Raw genomic sequence first — 26,638 nt, forward strand, 5'->3', positions numbered from 1 at the left:
ATCTTTACAGCACAGTTCATCTTAAAACCAGCATTCAAAGTATTTTTTCCCCTAAACAACAAATCCGCAGATGATTTTGCCGGGCTAAGTGTGATAGGCTCTGTTCCCTCAAAGCTGTGTGGGAGTCCTCCACCTACACTCCTGCCAGTGGGGGGTGCTGTTTCACTATCACATTTTCATTAACGACAACCTCTGTAGGATTCCATGAAACCTGTTCGTCCCTAGCGATTGAAACACAGTATTGAAACATCACCCCCCCCCCTCCTCCACTGCAGCAATGCAGTTGGAGGACTCCCACTTAGCTTAGAGAGAAGAAAGTTCAGTGTGCAAGCAGTGGAGTTTACACAAGACCCTGCGGTCTGAGAAAATACAGGGCTCATAATCCCCAAAACTAAAACATCCCCCCCCCCCAAATGCCTGAGTTGGCTCTTGGATGTCCTAGTCACCGGGACGTTCAAGTGCCAGTAATCGAAACCATTTTCCTGGACGTCAAGTGAGACTTTTCACTCGCTGTGCATCCAGAGCTCCAGGGGGTGTGTTGGGAGGCGTGTTATGAGCATGTTTTGGACAGGCTTTTGGGTGTAATTAACTTGGACATCTTACAGTGATAATCGAATCTTTACCAAAACTGACCAGACCACTGGATACATTAAGATATGACCCCCCCCCCCCCACCACACACACACACGTACTCTCCCCAGCTCCTCACTAACCTCCTCCAACACCCCAAAAATCTGAATGAAAGAGCACATACCTGTCTATAGATTTTCCTTTCACATTGTTCCAAGAAGATTCAGGCATATTAAAGTTTTCCTTTTTCATATTTACTGAATGACTTTTGCAGATCACCTATGTACAAATAGTGTGATACTGTGGACCTGAGGACAACTACTGCAGAGACAGCTAAACTATTCAGCAGATCATCTGTTAATCTGACCAGCTTCTAGATAATTCTATCAGAGATTTTTCATGGCATGTCAGATCCTGTCTTTATCTCAGCAGCTCCACAAAACTTCCAGTTCTCAGCAGTGTTTCTGACAGTTGAAATTGCTAATTGGAAGTGGTGAAAGATCTTTCATAGAAACGTGATGGCAGATAAAGGCCAAATGGCCCATACGCAGCATCCACTATCTCCTCCTCTCCCTATAGGCTAAGGTTCTTAACATTTGCATCTCTTCCTATAGGTTAAGGCTCTTTACATCTGCATTGTGAGGTCACAGCTTTATGGTTATAGAAACATGATGGCAGATAAAGGCCAAAAGGCCTACCTAGTCTGCCCATTCGCAGCATCCACTATCTCCGCCTGTCCCTGTTGGCTAAGGCTCTTTACACCTGCATTGTGAGGTCATAGAGCATTATTGTTAAAAGCTAAGGCTCTTAACACTTGTATTATGAGGTCATAGAGCTTTGTGGTTATAGAAACATGACTAGATAAAGTCCAAGCTGTTCTAAGGCCAAACGGCCTTAGAACAGCAGCACTTGGTATGGGAAAGTCTAGTTGAGCATCACACAGGTGTCTTAAGTAACCTGGTGGATGGGCTAGTGAACCATAGAGAGGAGGACCCAGGCCCATAAGCCACTCTAACCACTACATTTATGGTGGGAAGTGTGAACCCATCAAAACCCTACTATATTGCCATATAGGTACCATGAGTAGGGTTACCATACATCTGGAAAAACCCAGACATGTCCTCTTTTTAGAGGACTGTCTGTTCGCCTGGAGGGAGTTCCAATGCCCGGCAGTTTGTCCGGGTTTTGGAAATCCTGAGCTCGGAGGCCGCGTCTGGAAGCCTTTGCGCATGTGATGATGTCATATGCGTGCATGCGTGTGACATCATTGTGTCGATGTCCACGTGTTCGCAAAGGCTTCCAAATGCGGCCTTCAAGCTCGGGGAGGTTTGTGGGGGGCGGGGCTGGGGGAAGAACAGGGTGGAGCCGGAGGGTGGAACGGGACAGGGACAGGCATCCTCTTTTTTCAAATAGGAAATCGGGCAGCCCTAGCCATAAGGGCTATTGGGGTGGTAGACATTCCCTAAATTTTGTATTTATTGTAAACCACTTTCTTATCTTTGAAGGAAATGCAATATATCAAGTAAAGCTAACCATAAACCCTATTCCTATGGGCTGCGTGGCATTTAGCAAAAGCCCATCATGCCTTAGTAAAAGGACCCTTTAATCTTTTAATTAACTCTTGCTGCCTAAGTACTCACCTGTTTCTTTAAGACTGCTTAAGATTGTTTAAAGACTCTTTAATTTCACATATGGGATATGAAGCACAACATCTTTTGCTAAAACTATTGGGCAAATGATTGAGAGGAAGGAATGTGATGGTTTGGTTCATGCTTTTTGAGATATTTCCTGGAACATGGCCCTTGACCTGTTTAAAGCCCATGATTCTCTGAAGCCCTAAAAACTGAAAGATTATAAGTGCCAAAAATCAGAATATATTGTAGTGTTTAATCAAATGCATGCTTCTGTAATTGCTCTTCTTGCTCTTATGGAGGGCTGGTTGAGGCCTGGTTGGGGCTGGTTGAAGCCTGGTTGGGGCCTGGTTGGGGCTGGTTGAGGCTGACATCCAATATTCAATACTGGGTTGTTTCCAGAGATTGTCATTGAATATCCAGTCTACTGTATTTATACAGTAGTGTAATAATGGAGGGGGGGATCGCCCCCATGCATCATTTTGATGGGGGCACCAGCCCTTCTTCGCTCCTCATGGCACGCTCATGCCCTCCCTTCCCTGTCCCCCCCCCCCCCCCGCATCGCTTTAAAATCTTCACCAGTGCAAGCAGCTACTCTAACCTGCTGCTTGCGCTGGCTCCCTCTGAAATCACTTCCGAGTCACGGGGCCGGGAAGTGATGTCAGAGGGAAAGCTAACACCAGCACAAGCGATAGGCTGGAGAAGCTGCTCATGCTGGTGAGGTTTCAAAGCAGTATGAGGGCAGGAAGGCAGGGTGCGAGTGCTGGCATGAGGGGTATGGAAGGAGTGGGGGGCTGTCACAGAAGAAGAAGGGAGAGGCATAAAGGAGGATGTAGGTAAGGTGGCACCACTCCGGTTGCCTCCTACCCTTGCTACGCCACAGTATCTATGGCTGGCTAGCTAAGTCAATTTTAAGCGCTGGCTGGGTAAGTTTTAGCTGCCAAAGATAGACCTGCTTTTTGCACGGCCAGATTTGGCTGCTAAACCTGGCCGGTCAGTGCTTAAAATTGGCAGTCATGGTGCAATATGGCTGGCCAAGTCTAAGTTTCTAAAATTCAGCAGAGATAAACCTGCTCTATATTAGCAGTTTGATGACCAAATGCTATTTAACTGGCCAGGAACTATTCCTGGCTGATTGAATCATGCTGAATATCAAGCGGATTTCTCCCATTTTTAAAATTCTTTCATTTATTTTTTGCAAGTCCCATGCACAAATTGAAAAATTAGCAAGGGGCCTGTATAACAATTTAAAAAATCCTTAATATACTGCTGTGCTTAAATCTGGGTTTACTGTGCAGGAAAGTCTCTCATTAGCAACTGCTAAGCCCAGATTTTGCTGCAGCTTAGTAACCCCCCACCCCTCACCCTCATATACAAAGCCGTGTGGCGATAGCCCCAAAGCCCTTTAAATCCCTATGGGCTTCGGGGCGGTTTCCGCAGTGTCAGCCGCCAGCTCAGCTTTGTAAAAGGAGGGGTAAAAGAGCCCCTAAATTTGTACCTGAGGCACCCCCCATCCCTTTTACAAAACCGTAGCGCAGTTTTTAAGCGCTGGCTGCAGTGGTAACAGCTCCGATGCTCATCGAATTCCTATGAGCGCTGAAGCTGTTACCACCGCGGCCGGCACTAAAAACTGTTCTACGGTTTTGTTAAAAAAAGGTGTGTGTGTAAGTAACTTGTCTAAAATCACAAGGATCAGCCATAGAATTAAACCTAAGATTTACCATGTTTGCGATAGATCTAAAAGCAACCTACAGACCTTAATGGTGAAAGTACTGGGTCTCTCTCACAATGATAAATGATAGGTAAATTGCCAAACAGATCATTCTGATTCAGCTCCACACTTGGCACCTTTGTATAGGATCCACTCTAGGTAAACAGATTGGTGATGTTTGATACGTTCCTCTGCCTGGATTTTTATTTATTTTGCCAGCGCTCCCGATGCCGTCACTACAGTAAACACAATTAGCTTGAACTCTCCTTTGTTTAGGAGAATAAGATATGAAAATTTACTGCTACCCTGTTTCCCCGATGGTAAGACACTGTCTTATTTTTTTTGGAAGGCCAAAATATGCTCTAGGGCTTATTTTCGGGGGGATGCCTTATTTACATTTTTTTCTAAAAAGGGGGGGCTGTCTTATTTGACGGCTGAAGAATCGGTCGGCCGAAAAATCGTACCGTGTATGGCCAGCTTTATCCATCATACCATATATTGTACCATTTAATGTCCCCAATGTTCTCCATCAGGGAAACACAGTAAAGAGATTATTCTGTAGTGCAGCATCAGAGGGGACTTGACAATGTGAAACCATTGTTTATATACCGTATGCATTTTAAACAGGCTTTATATACAGTAAGTGGTATTGCTCACAGCAAAAGAAACCTGTCTGCGTGTCTCACTTTTGGATGTTCTGGCCGTGAACAAACTCCTGCAGTCTCCGTTAGGGAGGGATGAGGGAAGCTGCCTGTGTTTCCTTGCGCGGAGTCACGTGCGCGCGCTGCAGTCCTGTCACTTCCTCCTCTTCACTTCATGACGAGGCGCGGCACGCAGCCATGGAGGCAAATACGGTAGACGGAGGTACCACACGGAGTCACCCACCGTACCACCCGATTCAGGTAAGCGCAGGTATCGGTGGGTGGCTTATTTGCGGGGGGGGGGGGGTGCCTTATTTTACATTTTTTTCTAAAAAGGGGGGGCTGTCTTATTTGATGGCCCTGCCTTATCATCGGGGAAACAGGGTAATTAGCACAGTTGAATTATTTAACCGGACATATCAGGCTCCGAGAGTTAATCGTACAGTTTTTAGGAGTTTTAAGATAGCTTCTTCAATTTTTATAGCTCTTCTGCCTGCAAAGCTTTAATTATTCAGATTGCCTTAGACATTAGTACACGTGAAAAATCATTTTACATAGAACACAGAGCAGATCGGAACTAAGGGCTAGATTCACTAAGCACCCCGATCGGTTTGCGAGCCCTTTGCGACCCGATTTCCCTCCGACCCAATTCACTAACCTGTGTACCGATCCGATCCGCGCATGCAAATGAGGGGAATTAGCATGCAAAGCAGGAAGGACGCGATTCGCTAAACTTTCTTCTGGCACACTAACTGGCTGGCCGATCAAGAAACTAGCGACTGGTGAGGACCAGTTGCTTGTGCTAAAACCCTACTCTCTGCCCCAATTCTCATTCTCTCAGCCCCGATTCTCTCGCCTTTTGCCACCCTGCTCAACCCCGATTCAGCCCCGATTCTCCTGCCTTTTGCCGCCCTACTCAGCATACATAAACGCAGCAGATCACATATTCTCCTGCTCAGCTTGTCAAATGATAATTTCTATTCCTTATTTTTCCAAACCAGATGTTTACAAATCCAGGTACAGAGAAGTCCAGCACTGCAGGTTTAAATAATCGGCTTGGATCCATCCTCTCTCCTCCGAGGCCAGTAGGCTTTGCTCAGCCCAGTTTTCCCCTCCCCCTTGACATGCCACCAATGCGCTTGGCCAACCCTTCCCACTTGTCCAATTTTAATTTGACCTCTTTGTTTCCAGAAAGAGTAACTCTTCCTCCAGTCAGGGATCTCAAAGTCCCTCCTTGAGGGCCGCAATCCAGTCGGGTTTTTAGGATTTCCCCAATGAATATGCATGAGATCTATTAGCATACAATGAAAGCAGTGCATGCTAATAGATCTGATGCATATTCATTGGGGGAATCCTAAAAACCCAACTGGATTGCGGCCCTCGAGGAGGGACTTTGACACCCCTGATCTAAGGCATCTACCAATGCCTAAGTCCAAAACAGGCACCTATATTCAAAAACATGCCCGCAGTCTGCCCCTAACCACCCCCAGTGGCATAGTGACGGTAGGAGGCGCCCTGTGGCTTCCTCTTCACACCCCTCTCCTGCTCCTTCCGTGCCCCCACTCGCACCCTCCCTTCTCCCTCCCATACCTCTTTAAATCTTTGCCAGTGCAAAAAGCTTCTCTGGCCAGCTGCTCGTGCTGGCTTTTCCTCTGATGTCACTTCCTGGTCCCTCGACCCGGAAGTGATTTCAGAGGGAGTCAGGCCAGTGTAAGCAGCAGGCTAGAGAAGTTGCTTGCTCTGAGGGGGGGGGCAGAGTGGTGCTGGCATCCCCACCAAGATGTCGCCCATGGTGGTCCGCTCCCCACCCACCCCTTTGCTATGCCACTGATCACACCTACTTTGTGGTAGGCACCTTGGACAAGGTGCCTAACAAACTGCCTAGCATCCAATTACCGTATATACTCAAATATAAACCAGGATTTTGGGGCCAAAAAAATCGGCCCCAAAATGGGGGTCGCGGTTTATATTCAGGTCAGGGAGAATTCATGGGAGCCATTCAGAAAGCTGCTCAGCACCGAGCAGTGCCAAAGTGCTTGGTTCCGCTCAGCGGCTGAAGCCGGAACTCGCGGCAGTGACCGACTGGCTGAGTTAGCAGCGGGGCAGGAGTGCGGAAAGCTTGCTCCTGCCTGCTACACCTCTGGACCACCAGGGATTCCAGCGGCAGAGGAGGTACGATGGACAGGGCAGGAAGGACATAAGAACTGCCTTATCCGGATCAGACCCATGGTCCATCGAGTCCGGCAATCCGCACACGCGGAGGCCCAGTCAGGTATACACCTGATGTAGTTTTAGTCACCCATATCCCTCTATGCCTCTCGTAAGGAGATGTGCATCTAATTTGCCTTTGAATCCTAGCACAGTGGATTCCTTAATAACCTCCTTTGGGAGAGCATTCCAGGCGTCTACCACTCGCTGCGTGAAGCAGAACTTCCGGACATTTGTCCTAGACTTGTCCCCCCTTAGCTTCAAACCATGTCCTCTTGTCCTTGTCACGTTGGACAATGTAAATAATTTATTTTCCTGCTCTATTTTATCGATGCCTTTCAGTATTTTGAACGTCTCGATCATGTCTTCTCGCAGCCTCCTCTTCTCAAGGGAGAACAGTCCCAGTTTCTTGAGTCGTTCCTCATATTCCAAGTTCTCCATACCTCTTATTAGCTTCGTTGCTCGTCTCTGCACCCTCTCCAACAGTTTTATATCCTTTTTTAGGTTTGGAGACCAATGTTGGACACAGTATTCCAAGTGTGGTTTGACCATTGCTCTATAAAGCGGCATTATGACTTTCCTCAATCTACTCGTGATTCCTTTCTTTATCATGCCTAACATTCTGTTTGCTTTCTTTGCCGCTGCCGTGCATTGTGCCGATGTCTTCAGGGTCCTATCTATCAGTACACCCAGGTCCTTTTCTTGTTCGCTCTTACCCAGAGTTGCGCCTGACATTCTATACTCGTGTTCCTTATTCTTACTACCTAAATGCATTACTTTGCATTTCTCCACGTTGAACTTCATCTGCCATTGCTCTGCCCATTTCTCTAACTGATACAAGTCGCTCTGGAGTTCCTCGCTATCCTCCTGCGATCTGATTGCCCGGCATAGCTTTGTGTCGTCTGCAAACTTAATGATCTCACTGGATATTCCGTCTTCCAGGTCATTGATATAAATATTAAATAGGATCGGCCCAAGTACTGAGCCCTGGGGCACACCACTAGTCACTTTCTCCCAGTCTGAGAACTTCCCATTTATGCCCACTCTCTGCTTTCTGTTTTCCAGCCATTTGCCTATCCACCTTTGTATATCTCCCTCTATTCCATGGCTTTGTAGTTTCCTGAGAAGTCTTTCATGTGGAACCTTGTCGAATGCTTTCTGGAAGTCCAAATATATTATGTCCACCGGCATTCCACTATCAATTTGCTTGTTCACGGTCTCAAAAAATTGAAGTAAATTCGTTAAACATGATTTCCCTTTCCTGAACCCATGTTGACTGGGTTTCAGCAATTCGTGTGTATCTAAGTGCCGGACTATGCTATCCTTGATCAGTGCTTCAACAATCTTTCCAGGGACAGACGTAAGGCTCACAGGTCTGTAGTTGCCCGGTTCTCCTCTCGATCCTTTTTTGAAAATTGGCGTGACGTTCGCTATCTTCCAGTCATCTGGTATCTGTCCAGTTCTGATTGTCAGATTGGCGAGTTTTTGCAATAACTCTCCGATTTCAACCTTCAATTCCTTTAAGACTCTCGGGTGAATTCCATCCGGTCCAGGGGATTTGTCACTTTTAAGTTTGTCGATCTGGTAGTATATCTGGTCCAACTCCACTTCAACTGTGGTGAGGCTGTCTTCTATTACTCCACTAAACACTTTCACTGCTTCTGGTATTTTTGCGGTATCCTCATCCGTAAAGACAGACGCAAAGAAGGAATTTAGTTTGTCTGCAATTTGTTTATCTTCCTTAATGTACCCTTTTCTTCCCTGGTCGTCCAGGGGTCCCACCGCCTCTTTTGCGGCGCAGAGCCCGGGTGGGAGGGAGGGAAAGGGGCTGTGTGCAGTGCCTGGCAGGGAGGGAGCTGGGTGCAGAGCCTGACAGGGGAGGGAGGTTGCACTGGATGTAGTTCCTAGCAGGACAGGGCACTTGAATATTAAGCTGCCCAACATATTCGAGTCAACCATTTTTCCTTCTTTTTGGGGGAAAATGAGGATCTCAACTTATATTCAGATCAACTTATATTCGAGTATATACGGTAAGTGCAATTTATGTCAATTATGAGATGCTAATTGTTATTGGCACTGATTAAGTCTATTAAACAATTAAGTTACGAGACGCCTACACTGGCTAGGGGCGCTGATGTAGGAGCATAACTTTAGGCGGACCTTAGAGAATTCCCCAGACAGTGTGCACTCTTTCTTGACAATTGTATCGATGAATGACACTCATTTCGAATTGACAGCCCGATCCTGGCAAGTATAGAATAGCAGAGCAGTGTTTGAAATGACCTGCCGTATTTGTTCCTGCGAGGAAATGGGTAAACCTTAAAATAAAGAAGGGTCAGTAGCAGTGCTCCCTCTAAGCGGGCGGGTGTTGTGAGCAAAATTTTTTTCGCTGTGCGCTAAAAATATCGGGCGCCAGCAAGTTATGAGCCAACTCGCCCGATTCTCCTCTCGCCGCCCTGCCCGCCGTGCGCTGTGACGTGAAACTTGTGCGCTAGATGTAATATTTTGTGCGCCAGCGCACGCCAGCGCAGCTTAGAGGGAACACTGGTCAGTAGGGCTGGCATTAAATGATACTCATTTCAGGAGCAGAAAATAAAAATGAAAACACTTTAGGAAAGTTAAAATAACCCAGCTTATAAGGCAAAAAAGTCTGAGGGACACGAATGATGTACTGCTCTTTCGCCATTACTTGTCATTTCTGTGGCTCTGGTATCATCCTAGCCCTGATGACACCATCTGTAATTTGATTCAATTTAATTCAGCAGGACGTCCACACTTATGCCATGAATCTTGTGTCTCGTTTTAACTCGAAGCACCTGGGCTTAAAAATAGACTTTCATTAATCTAGGCAACATTGTAACCATCTAAGAGAGAAAAGCCATTGTTTCTTTCAATAATGCATCGGTACATTACTGAAACATAAAACGGTATCTCTGCTGTACGCCTAACATAAATCACCAGGAATCTGTTTTTGCATTTCTTACCTTAAGTATTTGGAAGAACAGCTTCCTGTTTTGATGTCCAGAAGTCTTATTACCCAGCAGACACCACGGATCTCGGTTGCATTAATGTAGGTTCAGCCTTCAACAAGGAACTCCCTAAATAATCTGTAAAAACAACAACAAAGAAAATAAAGATTTAAAAGAAATAGTGCTGTATGATAACTCTTTCTCGTCTGCAGCATAAGAACATACATAAGAACATAAGAATTTCCGCTGCTGGGTCAAACCAGTGGTCCATTGAGTCCATTGTGCTCACACAGCAGCCCTTAGGTCAAAGACCAGTGCCCTATTTGAGTCTAGCCTTACCTGCGTATGTTCTGTTCCAGTAGGAACTTATCCAACCTTGTCTTGAATCCCTGGAGGGTGCTTTCCCCTATAACAGCCTCCGGAAGAGCGTTCCAGATTTCTACCACTCTCTGGGTGAAGAAGAACTTCCTTACGTTTGTACGGAATCTTTTCCCTTCTAACTTTAGCGAGTGCCCTCTTCTTCTCTTCACTTTGGAGAGGGTGAACAATCTCTGTTTCTCTACTAAGTCAATTCCCTTCAACATCTTGAATGTTTCGATCATGTCCCCTCTCAGTCTTCTCTTCTCCAGGGAGAAGAGGCCCAGTTTCTCTAGCCTCTTGTTGTACGGCAACTCCCCCAGTCCCTTAACCATTTTTGTCGCTCTTCTCTGGACCCTTTCGAAAAGTACTATGTCCTTTTTCATGTACGGCAACCAGTGTTGGACGCAGCATTCCAGGTGGGGGCGCACCATGGCCTGGTACAGCGACATGATAACCTTCTCCGATCTGTTTGTGATCCCCTTCTTAATTATTCCTAGCATTCTGTTCGCCCTTTTCACCGCCACTGCGCATTGCGCGGATGGCTTCATTGACTTGTCTCACTACTAGACAGTAATGGTTACAAGTCCCAAAATACAAACAGTAAGCAAACACCGGACTTGGATAAACTTAGTTTTTGAACAGAGCCCTCAGATACCTGTGCTGCTTGATACAACTTAAAGCAGATCTTTACAGGTCGGCACTTTCTCTTTCATTGGGCTACAGTTCACACTTTTTTTTAATATATTTTAATTGCATTTAAAAATTTTTTTTCTTATTGCATGTTTCTAATTTTAATTTCCATGCAAACAAAAACAAAGCGACACTTATCTTGTGTTTTGGTCGCTTGTCAGTTAGGCTCGAAGTGTTGGCCCGACGGGACCCGTTTCGCCACTACGGCTTCTTCTGGGGTCGATGGGTTCGAGCTACAATGATAATAGATATAAATAATACGTGTCTAATTTATTGAACTGTTTTAAAATGCATGTTTACTAAGTTCTAAAACTCGAAATTCTTTAAGGTACTCACCGCTCACAGCGTGATCTGCATTATCAGATCTGAAAAAATGGAGTCAGCAGGCACGCGAAAATGCGCATGCTCTTATTCAAACTGACTGTGACATCATCGTTGTTCTCCTTTTGTCATTGGAGATTTTAGACCAATTGTAAAAGGAAATTTTTTATTTATTTGTATCATTTATTAATATTATTGGTAACTGTTTCATCAAAAGATGTCATTTTTTAAGATGTTATTTTTCAAAAAACGTTATTTTTTAGGATGTTATTTTTTCAAAGAAAAGCATACCAGTCTATAGAGCTATTCAAGCCGTTCGGCTTCAATGTATTGAGAGAAAAGATCCATTCACATTCTTTTTGATGTAATTTCTTTTGTCTATTACCTCCCCTATTTGTTTGTGCTATGGTGTCAAAACAAAAACATTTCAGATCTTTGAAAAGATGACCTTTGTTCAAACAGTGTTCTACTAAAGGAGCTGATGTTTTAGCATGTTTTAAATTCGATTTGTGCTCTGCTAATCTCTGTTTTAATGCTCGAGTTGACATACCAATGTACCACAAATTGCAAGGGCAAATAATTGCATAAATGATGTGGTCAGACGAACAGGTAAAAAAATGCCCTATAGTGAATTTTTTTCCCGCTCGTTGGATTAATAAAAAACTTTTTTTGGATCAACCACCTCACAAAACGAACACTTGCCACATTTAAAAAACCTTTTGGAAGTACACTGGAAATTTCCCTGGGAGTTTGTATAGACTGTGCTGGACTGAGAAGATCTTTTAGATTCTTGTCTCGAGAAAAGGCTATTCTCAATTGGTCTTCCTGGAATAAAGGATGTGTCTTCATGATCTTCCAATTTTCTTTAATTATATTTGCAGGAATATTTCCTCTGGTTGAATAGCGCATAACGCATGTTTGAGTGTCTTCCTGTTGGCTATTGGTAGTTTTATCATACTCCTCCAGAAGGGCTTCTCTATTGTAGTACCTGGCTCGTTTATATGCTTGTTTTAAAACTATCTGTGGATAACCTCTTTGTCCCAATTTTATCTTTAATTTTCTTGATTGATTTTTAAAATTTCTAATTGAAGAACAATTTCTTCTTAATCTTAGAAATTGAGAGAAAGGTAAGTTCTTTCTTAGAGCAAGTGGATGGCAACTTTTAAAGTCTAACATGGAGTTCCTATCCGTCTGTTTGAAATGAACATTAAATTCAAAATGATCGGATATCTGTGTTATGATCAGATCTAAAAAAATGATCTCATTTGTGGCATATGTCATCGTGAACTGTATGTTGGTGTCACAACTATTTAGCCACATCTTAAACTGTAAAAGATCATGCTCAGTTCCTGTCCACAGCATCAAAACATCATCGATGTAACGGTACCATTTGAAAATGTAATCCTCAAAAGGAGAATGTTTTATCCATGTTGTTTCAAAATTGTCCATAAAAAGGTTTGCTATAGATGGAGCAAACGTAGCACCCATTGCAACTCCCTTTTTTTGTTTGTAAAACTGATTGTCAAACAGGAAGAAATTTTCACTCATTGCCATTCTCGTGAGGAAACATAAGAAATCTGTAGGAATAGAATGTGGACGACAACGGGTTTCTAAGATGTTTTTGATAACAGAAAGAGCCTCATCTTGAGGGATTGAAGTGTATAGGGAGACAACATCTAGGGAAACCAACAGGAAAGGAAAATGCTCAGTGGATACTGTGTTAAGTTTGTTGATAATATCTTTTGTATCTTTTATAAAAGATCTCATTTTCCCTACTTCTGGTTTCAAGAAAAAATCAACGAAAATTGAAAGTGGTTCTAAAAGAGAATTACGTGACGACATGATTGGCCTGCCTGGAGGTTTAGATAAACTTTTATGAATCTTTGGTAGCATATATAAGACAGGCACTGTTGGAAATTTGGAATTCAAAAACTTATGATCTTTATAAGTTAAAAAACCCTCTCGTAAGCCTTTATCCGTCTCTATCTGAATTCTTCTTTGGAGACGCTTTGTAGGATTTAAAGCTAACCTTTCATAAGTTTCCAGGTCATTCAATTGTCGAAAAACTTCATGAGAATAGTCTTCTTGGTTCATGACAACAATGGCCCCTCCTTTGTCTGCCTTTTTTATTCTAATAGAACTATCTTTTTTTAGTTCAAATAAAGCATTGCGTTCTGCGGCAGTTAAATTTGCCTGGTGACGAGGTTTTGTATCACACCATAATTTAATGTCACGCAGAACGCATTGTTTGAAGGCATTTATCACAGGATCTAACGGGATGGGGGGAGACCATGTGGAAGTAGGACTAACAATAGTTTTATCATTAGAAACTGTTGTGTTACTGAAAAATACTTTAATTTGTAATTTTCTTAAGAATTTTTCAAAATCAATATTAAATTGGAAAAAATTAAACGTAGTAGTTGGAACAAAAGAAAGACCATGGGAGAGTAAAGAGAATTCTTGTTCATCTAAATTTCTTTTTGACAAGTTAATCACCATTGATTTTGTCTGGTCTGAGACCTGGTGTTCGGTCTGTTGCGTTGTCCCCCTCTGCGGCCTCTTGCTCGACCTCTCCTTGCCGGTTGACCTCTTGATAAAAAAGAGGAAGAAGAAGAATGACTGCTTGTTGAAGATATAGAATTACCCTCGGAACTCACCGATACAGAAATATCATCTGGTTTTTGTGTGTCTTTTTTTAACATCCATGAATAAATTCTGTTGTTAGAATAGTCTTGTTCATCTCTTTTGAACTTCCGGAATTTATTCCTTTTGATAGACTCCCTGAATTTAGACATGTTTTCTTCAAGGTTCTTATAATGATTATCAAAATCTTCACTGGTTAAGGAAGACTTCAAGCTCACTAAATCCGCATCCAGCTTAGATTTATTGTTGTTGATGGTCTTATTACTGTATTGGATGATTAACAACATTAAGTCCAGTGAGCACTTGTTTAATATTTTATTCCAAACTTCTACAAAATCAGCTTCTTCTTTAAAAATTTGAGGTGCTTTATTCATGCGTAGGCCTCTCGGGATTCTCTCAATTTTGCAGTATTCAATTAACATACTACTATTAATTTCCATACTGATGATAGACTTGAATAGCTTAGTGACTTCATTCCAAGGTGAAATATTGGAATTGGTAAATTGTGAGATGTCAAAATGAGTAGGAACATTTAATAATGATCCCATAGTGTCATACGAAAAACTATGAGCGCTTTTCCACTCCTCAACCATTTTTGATTTGAAGTGATTCACTACTAGACAGTAATGGTTACAAGTCCCAAAATACAAACAGTAAGCAAACACCGGACTTGGATAAACTTAGTTTTTGAACAGAGCCCTCAGATACCTGTGCTGCTTGATACAACTTAAAGCAGATCTTTACAGGTCGGCACTTTCTCTTTCATTGGGCTACAGTTCACACTTTTTTTTAATATATTTTAATTGCATTTAAAAAATTTTTTTCTTATTGCATGTTTCTAATTTTAATTTCCATGCAAACAAAAACAAAGCGACACTTATCTTGTGTTTTGGTCGCTTGTCAGTTAGGCTCGAAGTGTTGGCCCGACGGGACCCGTTTCGCCACTACGGCTTCTTCTGGGGTCGATGGGTTCGAGCTACAATGATAATAGATATAAATAATACGTGTCTAATTTATTGAACTGTTTTAAAATGCATGTTTACTAAGTTCTAAAACTCGAAATTCTTTAAGGTACTCACCGCTCACAGCGTGATCTGCATTATCAGATCTGAAAAAATGGAGTCAGCAGGCACGCGAAAATGCGCATGCTCTTATTCAAACTGACTGTGACATCATCGTTGTTCTCCTTTTGTCATTGGAGATTTTAGACCAATTGTAAAAGGAAATTTTTTATTTATTTGTATCATTTATTAATATTATTGGTAACTGTTTCATCAAAAGATGTCATTTTTTAAGATGTTATTTTTCAAAAAACGTTATTTTTTAGGATGTTATTTTTTCAAAGAAAAGCATACCAGTCTATAGAGCTATTCAAGCCGTTCGGCTTCAATGTATTGAGAGAAAAGATCCATTCACATTCTTTTTGATGTAATTTCTTTTGTCTATTACCTCCCCTATTTGTTTGTGCTATGGTGTCAAAACAAAAACATTTCAGATCTTTGAAAAGATGACCTTTGTTCAAACAGTGTTCTACTAAAGGAGCTGATGTTTTAGCATGTTTTAAATTCGATTTGTGCTCTGCTAATCTCTGTTTTAATGCTCGAGTTGACATACCAATGTACCACAAATTGCAAGGGCAAATAATTGCATAAATGATGTGGTCAGACGAACAGGTAAAAAAATGCCCTATAGTGAATTTTTTCCCGCTCGTTGGATTAATAAAAAACTTTTTTGGATCAACCACCTCACAAAACGAACACTTGCCACATTTAAAAAAACCTTTTGGAAGTACACTGGAAATTTCCCTGGGAGTTTGTATAGACTGTGCTGGACTGAGAAGATCTTTTAGATTCTTGTCTCGAGAAAAGGCTATTCTCAATTGGTCTTCCTGGAATAAAGGATGTGTCTTCATGATCTTCCAATTTTCTTTAATTATATTTGCAGGAATATTTCCTCTGGTTGAATAGCGCATAACGCATGTTTGAGTGTCTTCCTGTTGGCTATTGGTAGTTTTATCATACTCCTCCAGAAGGGCTTCTCTATTGTAGTACCTGGCTCGTTTATATGCTTGTTTTAAAACTATCTGTGGATAACCTCTTTGTCCCAATTTTATCTTTAATTTTCTTGATTGATTTTTAAAATTTCTAATTGAAGAACAATTTCTTCTTAATCTTAGAAATTGAGAGAAAGGTAAGTTCTTTCTTAGAGCAAGTGGATGGCAACTTTTAAAGTCTAACATGGAGTTCCTATCCGTCTGTTTGAAATGAACATTAAATTCAAAATGATCGGATATCTGTGTTATGATCAGATCTAAAAAAATGATCTCATTTGTGGCATATGTCATCGTGAACTGTATGTTGGTGTCACAACTATTTAGCCACATCTTAAACTGTAAAAGATCATGCTCAGTTCCTGTCCACAGCATCAAAACATCATCGATGTAACGGTACCATTTGAAAATGTAATCCTCAAAAGGAGAATGTTTTATCCATGTTGTTTCAAAATTGTCCATAAAAAGGTTTGCTATAGATGGAGCAAACGTAGCACCCATTGCAACTCCCTTTTTTTGTTTGTAAAACTGATTGTCAAACAGGAAGAAATTTTCACTCATTGCCATTCTCGTGAGGAAACATAAGAAATCTGTAGGAATAGAATGTGGACGACAACGGGTTTCTAAGATGTTTTTGATAACAGAAAGAGCCTCATCTTGAGGGATTGAAGTGTATAGGGAGACAACATCTAGGGAAACCAACAGGAAAGGAAAATGCTCAGTGGATACTGTGTTCAGTTTGTTGATAATATCTTTTGTATCTTTTATAAAAGATCTCATTTTCCCTACTTCTGGTTTCAAGAAAAAATCAACGAAAATTGAAAGTGGTTCTAAAAGAGAATTACGTGACGACATGATTGGCCTGCCTGGAGGTTTAGATAAACTTTTATGAATCTTTGGTAGCATATATAAGACAGGCACTGTTGGAAATTTGGAATTCAAAAACTTATGATCTTTATAAGTTAAAAAACCCTCTCGTAAGCCTTTATCCGTCTCTATCTGAATTCTTCTTTGGAGACGCTTTGTAGGATTTAAAGCTAACCTTTCATAAGTTTCCAGGTCATTCAATTGTCGAAAAACTTCATGAAAATAGTCTTCTTGGTTCATGACAACAATGGCCCCTCCTTTGTCTGCCTTTTTTATTATAATAGAACTATCTTTTTTTAGTTCAAATAAAGCATTGCGTTCTGCGGCAGTTAAATTTGCCTGGTGACGAGGTTTTGTATCACACCATAATTTAATGTCACGCAGAACGCATTGTTTGAAGGCATTTATCACAGGATCTAACGGGATGGGGGGAGACCATGTGGAAGTAGGACTAACAATAGTTTTATCATTAGAAACTGTTGTGTTACTGAAAAATACTTTAATTTGTAATTTTCTTAAGAATTTTTCAAAATCAATATTAAATTGGAAAAAATTAAACGTAGTAGTTGGAACAAAAGAAAGACCATGGGAGAGTAAAGAGAATTCTTGTTCATCTAAATTTCTTTTTGACAAGTTAATCACCATTGATTTTGTCTGGTCTGAGACCTGGTGTTCGGTCTGTTGCGTTGTCCCCCTCTGCGGCCTCTTGCTCGACCTCTCCTTGCCGGTTGACCTCTTGATAAAAAAGAGGAAGAAGAAGAATGACTGCTTGTTGAAGATATAGAATTACCCTCGGAACTCACCGATACAGAAATATCATCTGGTTTTTGTGTGTCTTTTTTTAACATCCATGAATAAATTCTGTTGTTAGAATAGTCTTGTTCATCTCTTTTGAACTTCCGGAATTTATTCCTTTTGATAGACTCCCTGAATTTAGACATGTTTTCTTCAAGGTTCTTATAATGATTATCAAAATCTTCACTGGTTAAGGAAGACTTCAAGCTCACTAAATCCGCATCCAGCTTAGATTTATTGTTGTTGATGGTCTTATTACTGTATTGGATGATTAACAACATTAAGTCCAGTGAGCACTTGTTTAATATTTTATTCCAAACTTCTACAAAATCAGCTTCTTCTTTAAAAATTTGAGGTGCTTTATTCATGCGTAGGCCTCTCGGGATTCTCTCAATTTTGCAGTATTCAATTAACATACTACTATTAATTTCCATACTGATGATAGACTTGAATAGCTTAGTGACTTCATTCCAAGGTGAAATATTGGAATTGGTAAATTGTGAGATGTCAAAATGAGTAGGAACATTTAATAATGATCCCATAGTGTCATACGAAAAACTATGAGCGCTTTTCCACTCCTCAACCATTTTTGATTTGAAGTGATTCACTACTAGACAGTAATGGTTACAAGTCCCAAAATACAAACAGTAAGCAAACACCGGACTTGGATAAACTTAGTTTTTGAACAGAGCCCTCAGATACCTGTGCTGCTTGATACAACTTAAAGCAGATCTTTACAGGTCGGCACTTTCTCTTTCATTGGGCTACAGTTCACACTTTTTTTTAATATATTTTAATTGCATTTAAAAAATTTTTTTCTTATTGCATGTTTCTAATTTTAATTTCCATGCAAACAAAAACAAAGCGACACTTATCTTGTGTTTTGGTCGCTTGTCAGTTAGGCTCGAAGTGTTGGCCCGACGGGACCCGTTTCGCCACTACGGCTTCTTCTGGGGTCGATGGGTTCGAGCTACAATGATAATAGATATAAATAATACGTGTCTAATTTATTGAACTGTTTTAAAATGCATGTTTACTAAGTTCTAAAACTCGAAATTCTTTAAGGTACTCACCGCTCACAGCGTGATCTGCATTATCAGATCTGAAAAAATGGAGTCAGCAGGCACGCGAAAATGCGCATGCTCTTATTCAAACTGACTGTGACATCATCGTTGTTCTCCTTTTGTCATTGGAGATTTTAGACCAATTGTAAAAGGAAATTTTTTATTTATTTGTATCATTTATTAATATTATTGGTAACTGTTTCATCAAAAGATGTCATTTTTTAAGATGTTATTTTTCAAAAAACGTTATTTTTTAGGATGTTATTTTTTCAAAGAAAAGCATACCAGTCTATAGAGCTATTCAAGCCGTTCGGCTTCAATGTATTGAGAGAAAAGATCCATTCACATTCTTTTTGATGTAATTTCTTTTGTCTATTACCTCCCCTATTTGTTTGTGCTATGGTGTCAAAACAAAAACATTTCAGATCTTTGAAAAGATGACCTTTGTTCAAACAGTGTTCTACTAAAGGAGCTGATGTTTTAGCATGTTTTAAATTCGATTTGTGCTCTGCTAATCTCTGTTTTAATGCTCGAGTTGACATACCAATGTACCACAAATTGCAAGGGCAAATAATTGCATAAATGATGTGGTCAGACGAACAGGTAAAAAAATGCCCTATAGTGAATTTTTTCCCGCTCGTTGGATTAATAAAAAACTTTTTTGGATCAACCACCTCACAAAACGAACACTTGCCACATTTAAATCCTACAAAGCGTCTCCAAAGAAGAATTCAGATAGAGACGGATAAAGGCTTACGAGAGGGTTTTTTAACTTATAAAGATCATAAGTTTTTGAATTCCAAATTTCCAACAGTGCCTGTCTTATATATGCTACCAAAGATTCATAAAAGTTTATCTAAACCTCCAGGCAGGCCAATCATGTCGTCACGTAATTCTCTTTTAGAACCACTTTCAATTTTCGTTGATTTTTTCTTGAAACCAGAAGTAGGGAAAATGAGATCTTTTATAAAAGATACAAAAGATATTATCAACAAACTTAACACAGTATCCACTGAGCATTTTCCTTTCCTGTTGGTTTCCCTAGATGTTGTCTCCCTATACACTTCAATCCCTCAAGATGAGGCTCTTTCTGTTATCAAAAACATCTTAGAAACCCGTTGTCGTCCACATTCTATTCCTACAGATTTCTTATGTTTCCTCACGAGAATGGCAATGAGTGAAAATTTCTTCCTGTTTGACAATCAGTTTTACAAACAAAAAAAAGGGAGTTGCAATGGGTGCTACGTTTGCTCCATCTATAGCAAACCTTTTTATGGACAATTTTGAAACAACATGGATAAAACATTCTCCTTTTGAGGATTACATTTTCAAATGGTACCGTTACATCGATGATGTTTTGATGCTGTGGACAGGAACTGAGCATGATCTTTTACAGTTTAAGATGTGGCTAAATAGTTGTGACACCAACACACAGTTCACGATGACATATGCCACAAATGAGATCATTTTTTTAGATCTGATCATAACACAGATATCCGATCATTTTGAATTTAATGTTCATTTCAAACAGACGGATAGGAACTCCATGTTAGACTTTAAAAGTTGCCATCCACTTGCTCTAAGAAAGAACTTACCTTTCTCTCAATTTCTAAGATTAAGAAGAAATTGTTCTTCAATTAGAAATTTTAAAAATCAATCAAGAAAATTAAAGATAAAATTGGGACAAAGAGGTTATCCACAGATAGTTTTAAAACAAGCATATAAACGAGCCAGGTACTACAATAGAGAAGCCCTTCTGGAGGAGTATGATAAAACTACCAATAGCCAACAGGAAGACACTCAAACATGCGTTATGCGCTATTCAACCAGAGGAAATATTCCTGCAAATATAATTAAAGAAAATTGGAAGATCATGAAGACACATCCTTTATTCCAGGAAGACCAATTGAGAATAGCCTTTTCTCGAGACAAGAATCTAAAAGATCTTCTCAGTCCAGCACAGTCTATACAAACTCCCAGGGAAATTTCCAGTGTACTTCCAAAAGGTTTTTTTAAATGTGGCAAGTGTTCGTTTTGTGAGGTGGTTGATCCAAAAAAGTTTTTTATTAATCCAACGAGCGGGAAAAAATTCACTATAGGGCATTTTTTTACCTGTTCGTCTGACCACATCATTTATGCAATTATTTGCCCTTGCAATTTGTGGTACATTGGTATGTCAACTCGAGCATTAAAACAGAGATTAGCAGAGCACAAATCGAATTTAAAACATGCTAAAACATCAGCTCCTTTAGTAGAACACTGTTTGAACAAAGGTCATCTTTTCAAAGATCTGAAATGTTTTTGTTTTGACACCATAGCACAAACAAATAGGGGAGGTAATAGACAAAAGAAATTACATCAAAAAGAATGTGAATGGATCTTTTCTCTCAATACATTGAAGCCGAACGGCTTGAATAGCTCTATAGACTGGTATGCTTTTCTTTGAAAAAATAACATCCTAAAAAATAACGTTTTTTGAAAAATAACATCTTAAAAAAATGACATCTTTTGATGAAACAGTTACCAATAATATTAATAAATGATACAAATAAATAAAAAATTTCCTTTTACAATTGGTCTAAAATCTCCAATGACAAAAGGAGAACAACGATGATGTCACAGTCAGTTTGAATAAGAGCATGCGCATTTTCGCGTGCCTGCTGACTCCATTTTTTCAGATCTGATAATGCAGATCACGCTGTGAGCGGTGAGTACCTTAAAGAATTTCGAGTTTTAGAACTTAGTAAACATGCATTTTAAAACAGTTCAATAAATTAGACACGTATTATTTATATCTATTATCATTGTAGCTCGAACCCATCGACCCCAGAAGAAGCCGTAGTGGCGAAACGGGTCCCGTCGGGCCAACACTTCGAGCCTAACTGACAAGCGACCAAAACACAAGATAAGTGTCGCTTTGTTTTTGTTTGCATGGAAATTAAAATTAGAAACATGCAATAAGAAAAAAATTTTTTAAATGCAATTAAAATATATTAAAAAAAAGTGTGAACTGTAGCCCAATGAAAGAGAAAGTGCCGACCTGTAAAGATCTGCTTTAAGTTGTATCAAGCAGCACAGGTATCTGAGGGCTCTGTTCAAAAACTAAGTTTATCCAAGTCCGGTGTTTGCTTACTATTCATTGACTTGTCTACCAGTACTCCCAGGACTCTTTCCTGGGGGCTCTCTCAGAGTACAGCACCAGACATCCTGTATTCGTGCATATGATTTATGTTACCGATATGCATCACTTTGCACTTGTCCACATTGAACCTCATTTGCCATTTGGCAGCCCATTCCTCGAGTGTGTTTATGCCTCGTTGTAGGTCTTCGCATTCCTTCTGGGTCCTCACTACTCTGTCAAATAAGTCAAAGGAGCAAGATATATGTATTAATAATATACCCTCACTTTCATAACATTGGGCTTGATTCACTAAGGGGCCCTTTTACTAAAGCTGCAGCAAAAGTGGCCTTAGCCCACCCCTTGCGCAGGTCTCCCCGTGCGCTAAGGCCACATACGCCGCAGTCAGAAAATGACTGATTTTCTGAGTTAATGCCACAAACTAATTTTGCAAGCGGCCATTATATATTAAAAAAAAAAACCTTCCCGCCACCTATTTTGGAGTCTGTAAGGCCTTGATTCTATAAAGCCAGCCCAAATTTAAGCGCTGATGCCGGCACCAATTCTATAAAGCGTAGGTTCCTCGTTTAGAATACTATGTACAGTTCTGGAGACTGCACCTTCAAAAAGATATAAAAAGGGTGGAGTTGGTCCAGAGGAAGGCTTGCTAAAATGATGTGTGGTCTTCATCATAAGGCGTATGGGGACAGACTTAAAGATCTCAATCTGTATACTTTGGAGGAAAGGTGGGAAAGGGGAGATATGATAGAGACGTTGAAATACATACTTGATATAAATGCGCATGAGTCGAGTCTCATTTGAAAGGAAACTCTGGAATGAGAGGGCATAGGATGAAGTTAAGAGGTGATAGGCTCCGGAGGAATCTAAGGAAATACATTTTTACAGAAGGGGTGGTAGATGCATGGAACAGTCTCCTGGAAGAGGTGGTGGAGACAGAGACTGTGTCTGATTTCAAGAAAGCCTGGGATAGTCACGTGGGATCTCTCAGAGAGAGGAAGAGATAATGGTTACTGCGGATGGGCAGACTGGATGGGCCATTTGACCTTTATCTGCCCTCATGTTACAATGTTTCTCTAACCATAAAGTTCTATGACATCACAATGCAGGTGTAAAGAGCCTTAGCCAAAAGGGAGAGGAGGGCACAGTGGATGCTGCGGATGTGCAAACTGGATGGGCCATTTGGCCTTTATCTGCCATCATGTTTCTATGTTTCTATTATAGAATCACGCTTAGCATCACCTAAAAAACAAAAAAGTTTCATGAAGGCTTATAACTACTATCTAGGACAGGGGTCCCCAAAGTCCCTCCTTGAGGGCAGCAATCCAGTCGGGTTTTCAGGATTTCCCCAATGAGATCTATGTGCATGCACTGCTTTCAATGCATATTCATTGGGGAAATCCTGAAAACCCGACTGGATTCGGCCCTCAAGGAGGGACTTTGGGGACGCCTGGTCTAGGATATGCTATTGATGGCTTTGCTGGTTCAGCTGCCCCTCCAAAACACAGTCTACATCAGAAGGGGCTGGATCAGCAGAGCCATCAACTGTGTAACCTAGATAGCAGCTCCACACGTTTGCAATGCCATTTCTTTATTTGCTGGAAACAGCAGGGCTGTCAGTGGAAGGGAGTAAGGAAGCTGCTGGACTAGGAAAAGGGAGGGGAGGTGAAGGAAGATACCAACGGTGGCCCATTCTCAAAGAATCTGTAGGCCAATGACTAAGTTTTTATCATGGTGCATTAGAGTATATGGGGTTTGAGCTGAAAGTGATGGGGCCCAGGCTCCTCAGGACCACTGCTTTCTACAATTCTCAATATAGTCTCTCTATTTCTGTCTACCAACCCTCATGAGTCCTGTCGATCTCCTGTCCCTGTGGTTATCCATCCTTCTTCTCCGCTGCCAGTAGCAACAGCGATTCAGCTCGGTGACCTTCTTTCGGCATGGAGCCCTTTCCCCTAGCACTTCCTGCCTATGCAGAAACAGGTAAATTGCATCAGAAGGGGGTGGGGGGCGGAACATGCAAGAGGGAAGACCCTAAATCTGGCAGAAGGTGCCAGCTGAATTTCTGCTGCTACTAGCGATGGAGAGGAAGGACAGAGGAAGAAGGGAATTTATGGGAGAGAAGGGGGAAGGAGACAGAGAAGAGCTAAATTTATCAATGGGCAACTGGGTGTCCATCTCACCCCTCATGTAAGATCCCAGGGCAGCTGCCCCATTTGACAATTGGTAAGTGCAAGTTTTCCTCCAGGTGTAACTTTGGTATGATGGAAATAATTCCTTATCCTAGTCTTGGGCTGTGAATGCTACCTCTATAACAGGCTCTCTCTCTTTCCTAGCCCCAGGCTGTCAATATTACTTCTGTAACATGTTCAACTCTGGGAGCTGAGCGTGCAAATCAAACGAAGGCACTGCCGCAGAACCACCGGGCCATCACAAATTCCATAAATATACAGATAAGACAAATGCCAATAAAATATATGCTAAACTATTCACGCAGAATGACTGCGTGTCAGTCTATCAGATGGAAGAAAGTGAAAAAGTGAAGAAAATTTTCTTTCAGTAGAATCGGAGAGCATGTCCAGCATTAAAAAGAAATATATATATAAATAACTTTAGATTTAAGGTCAATAGCATCTATTTATAAAGCATGCAGCTCTTAGAATTCCTTTCTAGATAAAATGAACGTGGATGTCCTGCCTTCATGTACTGTGAGTGAGAGAATGTGTTCGCTCTGGGGTAATGAACCTCTGGCCTTTGATCATAACTCCTGAGCAGTCTTGTCAAAGTACCCACTGATATTTCTGTTGCTGCCCGATATACTCTAACAGCAAAAATGCCCCCTGAGAGAAGAAGACATCTGACTATATTTTCTTGATGAAAGATTTTTTTTTTTTTCTTAGTCTATCTTCCTATTTGCCTCAGCTGTGAGGTCAAATACAGTTTTGGCTGCAGTAGAGGTTTCTAAAAGCCAACAAATTTGCATATTCCCACACCGGGGAGTGAAAAATTATAACTGGTTCTAAGCAATAAACTTCGTAATCAATAGTATTGCTTGCATTTCATTGATTTGTGTTAATAAGGTTGCAAAAGTGCAAACTTTATGAAAATTCTTCCCATTGTGTTTAACATGAGTTCAAAGAGTGACCAAAAATTCTCCTTCATTAAGTCACCTATGAATCTGTTAAGACCCTGGAGAACTGATACCACCTCAATTGAGAGAGTAAAGCACATCAAATTATTTCAGAATTGTGAGTTTTTGAATTATTTACAACTAATTGCCATTGGATTTTGAGTGACACGAACCTTGAATTGTCTGAAAACCCTCTACCCTTTGACCTTTGGCAGGCAAAAATAAGCACCCCTGAGTAAAATTACTCTAAAGCAGTCTCGAAGGCCAGCATATACTTTGATACTCTTCTGAACACACATTGCACTCTCCCAGGTATATGCTGATGTTTCAGTGATGGGAAGGGGTAAAACATGGACCTCACGGACCTGACGGACCTCGCGGATCTAAAACCGCATGTCCTTAAAAATCTGAGGTCCGTGCCACTTGTAGTATCTGGCTCTGATAGACCTCAATGACAATTTAGCTCTGACGGATTCGTCAGAATAGGGAGGGAAAAGTATTAGGATTCGTCAACGCTAACATGTCATAGAGGAGTGTGTGGCGCAGTGGTTGGATCTACAGCCTCAGCACCCTGGGGTTGTGGGTTCAAACCCTGTGCTGCTCCTTGTGACCCTGGGCAAGTCACTTAATCCTCCATAGCTCCAGGTACATTAGATAGATTGTGAGCCCACCGGGACAGAGAGGGAAAATGCTTGAGTACCTGATTGTAAAAACCACTTAGATAACCTTGATAGGTGGTATATAAAATCCTAATAAACTTGAACTTGATAAAGGTCTGTCAGAGCCAGAGACTAAAAGTGGCACGGACCTCAGATTTTTAAATTTACTGAAAACAACAATGTATATACTCTTTAAAGAGCACAGAAAATCTTATACGTGCTAATGCTAATCTGTGAATGCAAATTTTGTGCAACTTTGCTGGCAATAATTGAATGTTTATAGAGCCCAGATGGTTGGGCTGGGTCCCCGCCACTGGTATCTTTTGCAAGAGAGATTTTCTGCAAAAGTTCATTAAGGGGAATGGTTTTAGTCTCTGGTTCCGACAGACCTCTATGACAATTTAGCGCTGACGGACCCTAATACTTTTCCCTCCCTATGCTGAGACGGATCCGTCATAGAGGTCTGTCGGAGCCAGAACGACAAGTGGCACGGACCTCAGATTTTTAAGAACGTGCGGTTTTAGATCCGCAAGGTCCGTCAGGTCCGCGTTTTACCCCTTCCCTTCAATGACTAACTACTAGAACCGTCTCAAAATACAGAAACATAGGCCCTCTTTTACAAAGGCGCGCTAAGCGTTTTAGCACGGATTCAGCACACGCTAGATCAATGCATGCGCTAGCCGCTAACATGTCCATAGGATAACATTCACGCGTTAGCGTTTAACGCATGCTAATATTTAGCATGCGCTAAAAAGCTTAGCGCACCTTTGTAAAAGAGGGGGATAGTATATGATAGCAGAAAACCACCCTCATAGTCCATTCAATCTGCCCAACTAGGTGACCAGAGCCTCGCCCAACACTCCGTGTAGGCCTAGGTCACTCTTGTGTAAATAAATGCTGGTTGTGAAGTCACCACCAGTCTCGTATGCATCCAAACACGATGGGGATGATATATGGTGTACTGCTGAGAATATTCAATTTACAAGTAAAGATGCCTTTCCCTCCCTCTTCAGCTGCACGGTGCCATTCTCTCCCCCCTCCCATCCCTCCAATAAAATAACATGATCAACACAGTAGAGTTGTCGAACTTTTACCTGTCCCTCACCACGTTTGGGGGACAGACCCTGCAAGTCTTTCAAGCATCGGGCTTCATTTCCCCGTGCTGGATTTGGCCGCTTTTCTTTGTCTCTTGT

This window comes from Geotrypetes seraphini, chromosome 7, assembly GCF_902459505.1.
Source record: "Geotrypetes seraphini chromosome 7, aGeoSer1.1, whole genome shotgun sequence".
Classification (NCBI taxonomy): Eukaryota; Metazoa; Chordata; class Amphibia; order Gymnophiona; family Dermophiidae; genus Geotrypetes; species Geotrypetes seraphini.